The 7,678-nt window shown below is 42.1% G+C and overlaps 1 long non-coding RNA gene across 1 annotated transcript; it reads right to left on the bottom strand.

Moving 5' to 3' along the window:
- Nucleotides 1-5,435: 5,435 nt before the first annotated feature.
- On the bottom strand, nt 5,436-6,060 carry LOC126251360 (uncharacterized). The gene is made up of 3 exons (XR_007545727.1): nt 6,000-6,060; nt 5,731-5,841; nt 5,436-5,552 (listed from the first exon to the last, which is right to left on the bottom strand). It is a non-coding gene; the product is annotated as an uncharacterized LOC126251360 (long non-coding RNA).
- Between the last annotated feature and the right edge of the window lie 1,618 nt (nt 6,061-7,678).

Below are 7,678 nucleotides of genomic sequence, written 5' to 3'. Positions count from 1 at the left end.
CATTCGTCCCTCCATTCACGCCTGTCGCAACACCACTGGAGGCGGGCTGCACGATGTTGAGGCATGAGCGGAAGACGGCCTAACGGTGTGCGGGACCGTAGCCCAGCTTCATGGAGACGGTTGCGAATGGTCCTCGCCGATACCCCAGGAGCAACAGTGTCCCTAATTTGCTGGGAAGTGGCGGTGCGGTCCCCTACGGCACTACGTAGGATCCTACGGTCTTGGCGTGCATCCGTGCGTCGCTGCGGTCCGGTCCCAGGTCGACGGGCACGTGCACCTTCCGCCGACCACTGGCGACAACATCGATGTACTGTGGAGACCTCACGCCCCACGTGTTGAGCAATTCGGCGGTACGTCCACCCGGCCTCCCGCATGCCCACTATACGCCCTCGCTCAAAGTCCGTCAACTGCACATACGGTTCACGTCAACGCTGTCGCGCCATGCTACCAGTGTTAAAGACTGCGATGGAGCTCCGTATGCCACGGCAAACTGGCTGACACTGACGGCGGCGGTGCACAAATGCTGCGCAGCTAGCGCCATTCGACGGCCAACACCGCGGTTCCTGGTGTGTCCGCTGTGCCGTGCGTGTGATCATTGCTTGTACAGCCCTCTCGCAGTGTCCGGAGCAAGTATGGTGGGTCTGACACACCGGTGTCAATGTGTTCTTTTTTCCATTTCCAGGAGTGTATTTTGTTCGATTCATCCGAATAGTAGAGACTGCTGACTAACTTTATAGACACAACATATTTAGATTTGGCTAGCAATTTTTCATTATCTTCAAACATAGGGGAACGATCGTCTTTTTTTCGACATAACGCTGAATTTAACAAGTGCTTTACGTTATTACTTAATTTGGTTATGAGGACGAGACTTTAATATTATATCACTTGATGTTGGGGCCATTGGCGGGTATCTCTAGTATGTGGATAATCTTGCTAATCTCAACGGGGATGGCGAACCATATCCAGCTTATAATAACAAAGAAACGCATCGCCAACGTGCTCAAACGACCTTTCGCTTACTGCTTGGCAGTGCAGTAACAGTATCGTTCTTCATAGTGATCAGCTAGTGCTATAAGGAGCATTAATTACGACATTTTCCCTACCTGTAAGCTATTCTACAAAAAGTGTAACTCCACGGCCAGGTTCAGACCACCCGATACTGCCCGACTGCCGAGTCATTGTGTGTCACATAGCGTCATTCAGAAGCGCCATGAGGGCATGAGGATTGGAATCAGCTGTCCCAGGCATTGTCAGCTTTCCTGATCTTAGCACCGCTACTTCACGTTCAAATAGCTCCCTAGTTGGTGTTACGCGGCTAAGTGCACCGCAACCATTCCTCCCGCCAAAGAAAAATACCTGGCAATACAGGAAATTAATGCCTCATTCTCCACTTTGTGGTCAGATGCGCTGACAGCTCAGCTATGGAGGTGGTCTGTACGCTATTCTGCAAGAGCAGTATTGATCCTCTCATGCTTTGATTTCAATAGACAGGTTTTGTTTCCTAATCTTCTATTTAATCTTGCTCGAAGTGGCGGACACCACAACTACGTTCTTCAAAAGGTATGATACGTAGAGGAATATTTAGCATAATAAAAGAGGTGATATTAAAGGAATAAAATACATAAACTTTGTTGATGAGTATGATTATGATAAAGACGGAACGGCTGTGTAATAGTGGCGAATCAGTAACTGCTGCTATTAAAAACATATGTGGGATGGTTGGCTACGTGTAAATGATTTGGCTTCTGTGCCGAGGTTATTTTATGCACTGAGAAGTGTGCAGAATCTGTCTCTTTTTCGTAGCTCCCTGCAATAGTACAATAGCTCCTTTATTTTCTCTCCGAAAACCAAAAATCTGTTCGTCACAATTTATAATGACAAATTAACTCCGCCTCTTCTGCGGACCCAAAAAAATACAGTTCTGTGGATTTGGCTCCACCTAACTACCTGGAGCCGGAACTAAACACTGAAATGACTTACGCTAGAAGAAAGCTCTTCTCCAACGCAGAAACCTACTTCTCGGCTATCCCTGGTAGTTGACGGTGGCATGTGGCAAGCAGTCGGTCCATGAGTAGGCCGGCCCTTGTCGACGAGACCAACTCGCAGGTACCACTGGGTTCCCATAAACAGCTATTCTCAAGGACGAGACTTGCTGTCCCCAGTAACTCGTGACCAGATGTAGGCGTGGCCTTGATTTGCAACCAGGGACCTCTTGCTGTTGTACATAATACTTGGTGCGCCGCCAGCCGATCTGGGCGCATACCCGAAAACCCCCCGTGGGTGCTACGGACCGCGTGATCATTACTTTCCGTGCCTTGCACGCTATAGCAGTTGTGTGTGTTGCGGCTCTGCCCCTGGATACCATAGCAAGGTGCATATGTGGATAACAGAACCTGAACTGTTGATGAGCATGGTAGAGGAATCGGCTATGGCAGGCAGGAAGAACGTATTTCTACACTGATTTTAGGATAAGAAAATGGGAATTCGTTAGGGTAATTCTGAATAAGACTTGGAGCGTTAGGAAGTGAAGAGAAAGCGGTGTAAAGGCTGAATCATATTTCGCACACTTAAAAGTCAAAGTGGGATTTCTTGCATGTTAACAGTACAAAAATATCTAACAAAAATTTTTGCTGCAGTGGATAGAGCTTATTGTGTGAGTACTCAATTTAGAGCTTATCATATTTTGCATGTCTGCAAGCAGGCCTTGGAGCAGCAGTGTAGTGCCACTCACCTGTAGGGTGTCGAAGGGGTTGCCTGCCCATAGCCGCCTGGGACTTGATGAAAGTTTGCTCCTGAGCAGGTAAATTTATAGATCACTAAGCAACGGTGCTCAGGTGACATCGAGAGCGTCGCCGAACTGGGAGGTCTTAGAGGACCAAATTGTCACTTCATTCACGCATGTGTCACTGTTGCATCCTCCTCGTGATTTTGCTGTAAGTAGGCACGAAACAGATGAGATGGAAGAGCATAAAAAGTTTATGCTGCTTCGGATCACATTCAAATTTCGCTGTCGAGTTCTTTAATTATTTTAAGCAGTGCACTGAGACAATTAGTATACTAAAATAATCGATGTTTCAGGCTTGTTGCAACAGCATTTCTTAGAATGTAAACTGATCTAGCTACATCAGTGTATTATGTTTCATGTACAGGGTGTCCCAAAATAATGTATACACTCTTTGAAACTGAATATCTCTTTACTTAAAAGAGATATAAATGCGGTACAATGTTTGTGGTGTACCTTAAAGTCCAAATAAAGGTGGTAAACCTTACTGAACCCAGTAAAAAGTTTGATCCACAGAAACATGTCTGGATAAATATAAAAAAAATAAAAGAAAACTAACTGTGAAACGTCCCCTTTGAACAATTGTACATGACTGTGCTTAAACTGACACATAATATTTTTGGCGCAACGCAATCTGACTTTCAGTAATCCCTACAAGAGAATGGCCCTGACTAAATTAACCTATACGTTTCACAAATCACTTACCTCACAAAAATCTTCGTTACTCGAACTACTGCAATACAGCGAGCGCCACTACTGCCAGCTAAATAAAAGATTCAAACTACGGAAGGCACTAACTACTGATAGGCATAGTTAGCAAATGAAAGATTTTAATAGAGAACAAACAATGTATTTACCTTAATAGTCATGATATATATAGCAGTTCATGCCATCCAGTCTTACAAATTTCAAAACTCCGCCATTTCTGTCCCCACATCCACCACTGCTGGCGGCTCACCTCCAACTGCGCAACTAGTGGTGGGCAGGAAATCGCGTATCTGTTAGAAATCACAGTGACTGAGAAGTCGCAGATATCACAATAACGACTTTACAGAATCTAACTGCGATTTCAGTCACAGTTAGCAGTCGCAAGTAGTATTTCATATTCAAAGACGTGAGCCATCTATTGGTCGAATTTAGCACTGCTTTATGCGATTTCAGTGACAAGTCGCAACTAAGAGTCGCAAGTAGCAACTAAAAAGCGCGGTTAACAGTGGCATCTGTTGGCCAAAGTTTGTACTACGCTTGTCTCTGCGATTCGCAATCGAGTCCAACTGCGATTTCCGTGACAAGTCGCGACTAAGAGTCGCAAGTAGCAACTAAAAAGCGCAGTTAACAGTGCAATCTGTTGGCGAAAGTTCGTACTACGTCTATCTCTGCGATACGATATCGAGTCTAACTGCGATTTCCGTGACAAGTCGCAACTAACAGTCGCAAGTAGCAACTAAAAAGCGCAGTTAGCAATGCCATCTGTTGAGCATACTACGCTATTCGCCACCGAGAAACTGCGATTTCTGTGACAAATCGCAACTAAGAGTCGCAAGTAGCAACTAAAAAGCGCAGTTAACATTATTTTCCTAGTGCCATCTGTTGACCGACTTACGTACATCGTTATGAGAGCCTTGTGCCTCACGAGATCGGTGTGCTGTGTGTGCATATGAAGGACTTATTTCATTAGTGGTACAAGTCCATTTTTGTTCATTTTGAGATACAGAGTCGTAAAGTTAAATGAGCGCTGAAAAATCTGCAGTTGAGATACCAGAAATATTCAAGCATATGGCTTCTTGCTAGAGATGAACCTTTATTTATGTTTGTTTGGATCATTAATTTCAGAAGCATTATAGACAGAAAAGTGGAGGTAATGGACTTGTACCACTATTGAAATAAGCCCTCCACATTATATGACGACATGCACATTCAGCATCAGTTATGGTTGGTCAAACACAGCTGTGACTCTGAAAGTATTATATTAATAAGAAGCAACATTGCCTTTTTCTCCCGAAAATATCAAGTAACGTAACAAATGTGTTTGATTCTGCTTCCAATATGACAGTTTTGCTTAATACTCCACATGCCTACAGGACTTTGCAATGTTAACACAGAGGAACTCAGACATCTGTATAAGTGTAGTGAAATGAAAACAGTATTATTGGGTCATATGAATGCCTCACTTTTGCTCCGACACAGCAAGACTCGGGATAAAAGTTTTACACCTGGTGTTCTACATGGCAACTTCACACACAAGAACTTTTTGCCGACACTACTACCACCTACATAAGTAAGCTTTTCCTGTGTTACTTTCAAGTACTGCACTTAAGCTATTCCTGATTTAAGTGGAAGATCTGTACTTCCCACTTTCATATCAACAGCCTCAAAATGCATATTGTAGGCTTTGGGATATGTTACAGGTCAGTGTCACACCAAGATTGTGGAGACGGGGAGGGGGGGGGGGGGCGGCATGTCACTCTCCAACTAGTGTTTACCAGTAAATAAGTGGCGGAAAATTACGGGTATAGGACGGCTTAAACATGTGGAAAATGAGATTTTCATTATTCACTCACTGTATTTAACATTTATTATTCCTTTAAAATCGCACAACTTCAATAAAACACAGTTTAATCACTCATCTGCACACTTATTTCATAATTATGTCACTTTTAAACTGCAAAATCTTCTAAGAGCTGTCTTGAATCTTCACGAGTCTCTCTCAACAGCCTTGATGTGGATAGATACGTACAGCAACCAGTAATCAGAGTCAGAACTGTGTCTGCAAAATCACAAGGATTATTAAACAATTTTTGCTGTCACTAATTACAAGTAATATAATTGACAGAGTAGATTGCTAAAATTTGCTCTAATGAAAGCCACTCAATGGGGTATATTTCACATTTGCAAGAACGATCTCACTGAAGTAATTAAGTCCATCGAAACAGTTAGAAACTAACCTCTCGTCTGACGAAAACGGTCTAAAGACGCAGTGGCAATTTCTCCAGATCTGTTGACAATGATATTTTGAGTTATCACTTTACTGAGTGACTAAAATGTAGTTCGCGTACCTGTGAACATAACAATATGTTAGAATTCATTTTATAAACACGAACTATTACGCTACTGTATGGCTACTTACATATTAATTACACTATTAATATTTTCACAGTTGTTTCTTCAATACAAAATTAAAGCCAACGGAAAAACAAACCTAAAACATACTTACCAATGACAGGTTTGTTGAGATGCAATTTTCTGTGTGGATAGATGTAACTTTTTCATACGGTGGTAAGTCGCAGAAATCGCAGGAGTCGCAGAAATCGCAGAAGTCGCAGAAGTCGCAGAAATGAAGTCGCAGAAATCGCGGAAGTAGCAGAAATCGCAGAAATAGCAGTGGCGGAGGGATACACGACCTAGGTTCCTTAACTGCGACTCTTAACTGCGACAAATCACAGTTATGAATAACAGATACTGAAAAGTAGCATTCACAGAAATCACTGATATCGGAAAATCGCAGTTTAGCCCATCACTATGCGCAACGCTACGCGCTATTAACAGCCAACTGCCCAACGCTACAATGGCGAGTATTACAACAATGCAAAGCAGCCACAGACTGCACACAGTACAACCAGTGATTTTCATACAGAGCGCCACGTGGCGTTACCAATAAGAAAACATAAACAGCCTACTTACAACTGTGTTTGCATAAGGCTGATTTACAAAGCCACCCAGTTTTTAAATATCAAACATGGAATAAAGAAAAGAGGAGCTTCAATCGTTAGTAACATGAGTAAAACATTTGACCCACAGAATATGACACATTGGTGTCAAAACATGTCTGGGTAAATATAAAAAAATAAAAAATAAACTTATTTTGTTTGTGTAAGGGTGATTTCCAGAACCACCCAGTTTTTAAATTGCAAACATGGAAGAAAGAAAAGAGGAGCTTCCAACCTTAATAAAATGAGTAAAAAATTTGACTCACAGAAAATGACACATTGGTGTCGAAAAATGTCTGGGTAAATATAAAAAAAAATAAACTAATTGTGTTTGCATAAGGCTGATTTCCAAAACCACCAACTTTTTAAATAGCAAAAATGGAAGAAAAAAAAGAGGAGCCTCAAACCTTAGTAAAATGAGTAACAATATCAATCAATGCCAAGCCAAATAACTGCTTGTATATTGGCCATAGGCGGACAAGCGCGTTACGCGCTTGCTTAATTTGTGAAGCTCCTGCTCTTGAATAGATCATCCACTTTCTCTTTAATTGTAACCATTTTTTGTCTGTACATGTGCATCACATGTACGGTGTTTTTTTGGGTCTTACGGGTAGATATTACCGTACCTTCACAACATCGTACAACGAGAGTTTATCATTGATCCTTCTGAAGAAGACGTTTTAACGACGTCAGCACATAAGTCAAGGGGTTTTCAGTACCTCCTCCTATTGCAACTGATTTGACTGCTCTTTTACCTTTTTTTTTTTACGAAGAGTACTGCTCTGTCTTAGTATGGTAAGAGAAACGAAATGCAAGCTTTGTATTGCTTATGTTTCACTTTGACATCTCTTTAAATGAGGTAATTAATTCAGAGGACTACCTGTTGTTAATCCTGAGGAGTAACTCAAGCTACTATATAACCATGGACCTAAGCTTGCCCTGAGTAATGAAGGAGGAAGTAAATAGTTTTCGTAAATTCTGTCTCACAGTTGACCACCGTGCATGCAGTGTTGATACAGTAGTTTGGGGCGATTTACAGATTTTTTCAAGTTCCTGATATTAAATTGTGCAATAACGCACATGAACACATGACCTGAAATCACACCAATGGTAACGAAGCTTAAACAAAATTGTTGGGGAAAGCAGTTATGAATGACACTAGAACAGACACACCCAACTTACTAAC

Source organism: Schistocerca nitens, chromosome 4 (assembly GCF_023898315.1).
Source record: "Schistocerca nitens isolate TAMUIC-IGC-003100 chromosome 4, iqSchNite1.1, whole genome shotgun sequence".
Lineage (NCBI taxonomy): Eukaryota > Metazoa > Arthropoda > Insecta > Orthoptera > Acrididae > Schistocerca > Schistocerca nitens.
This window is presented reverse-complemented; position numbering and strand designations above follow the sequence as displayed.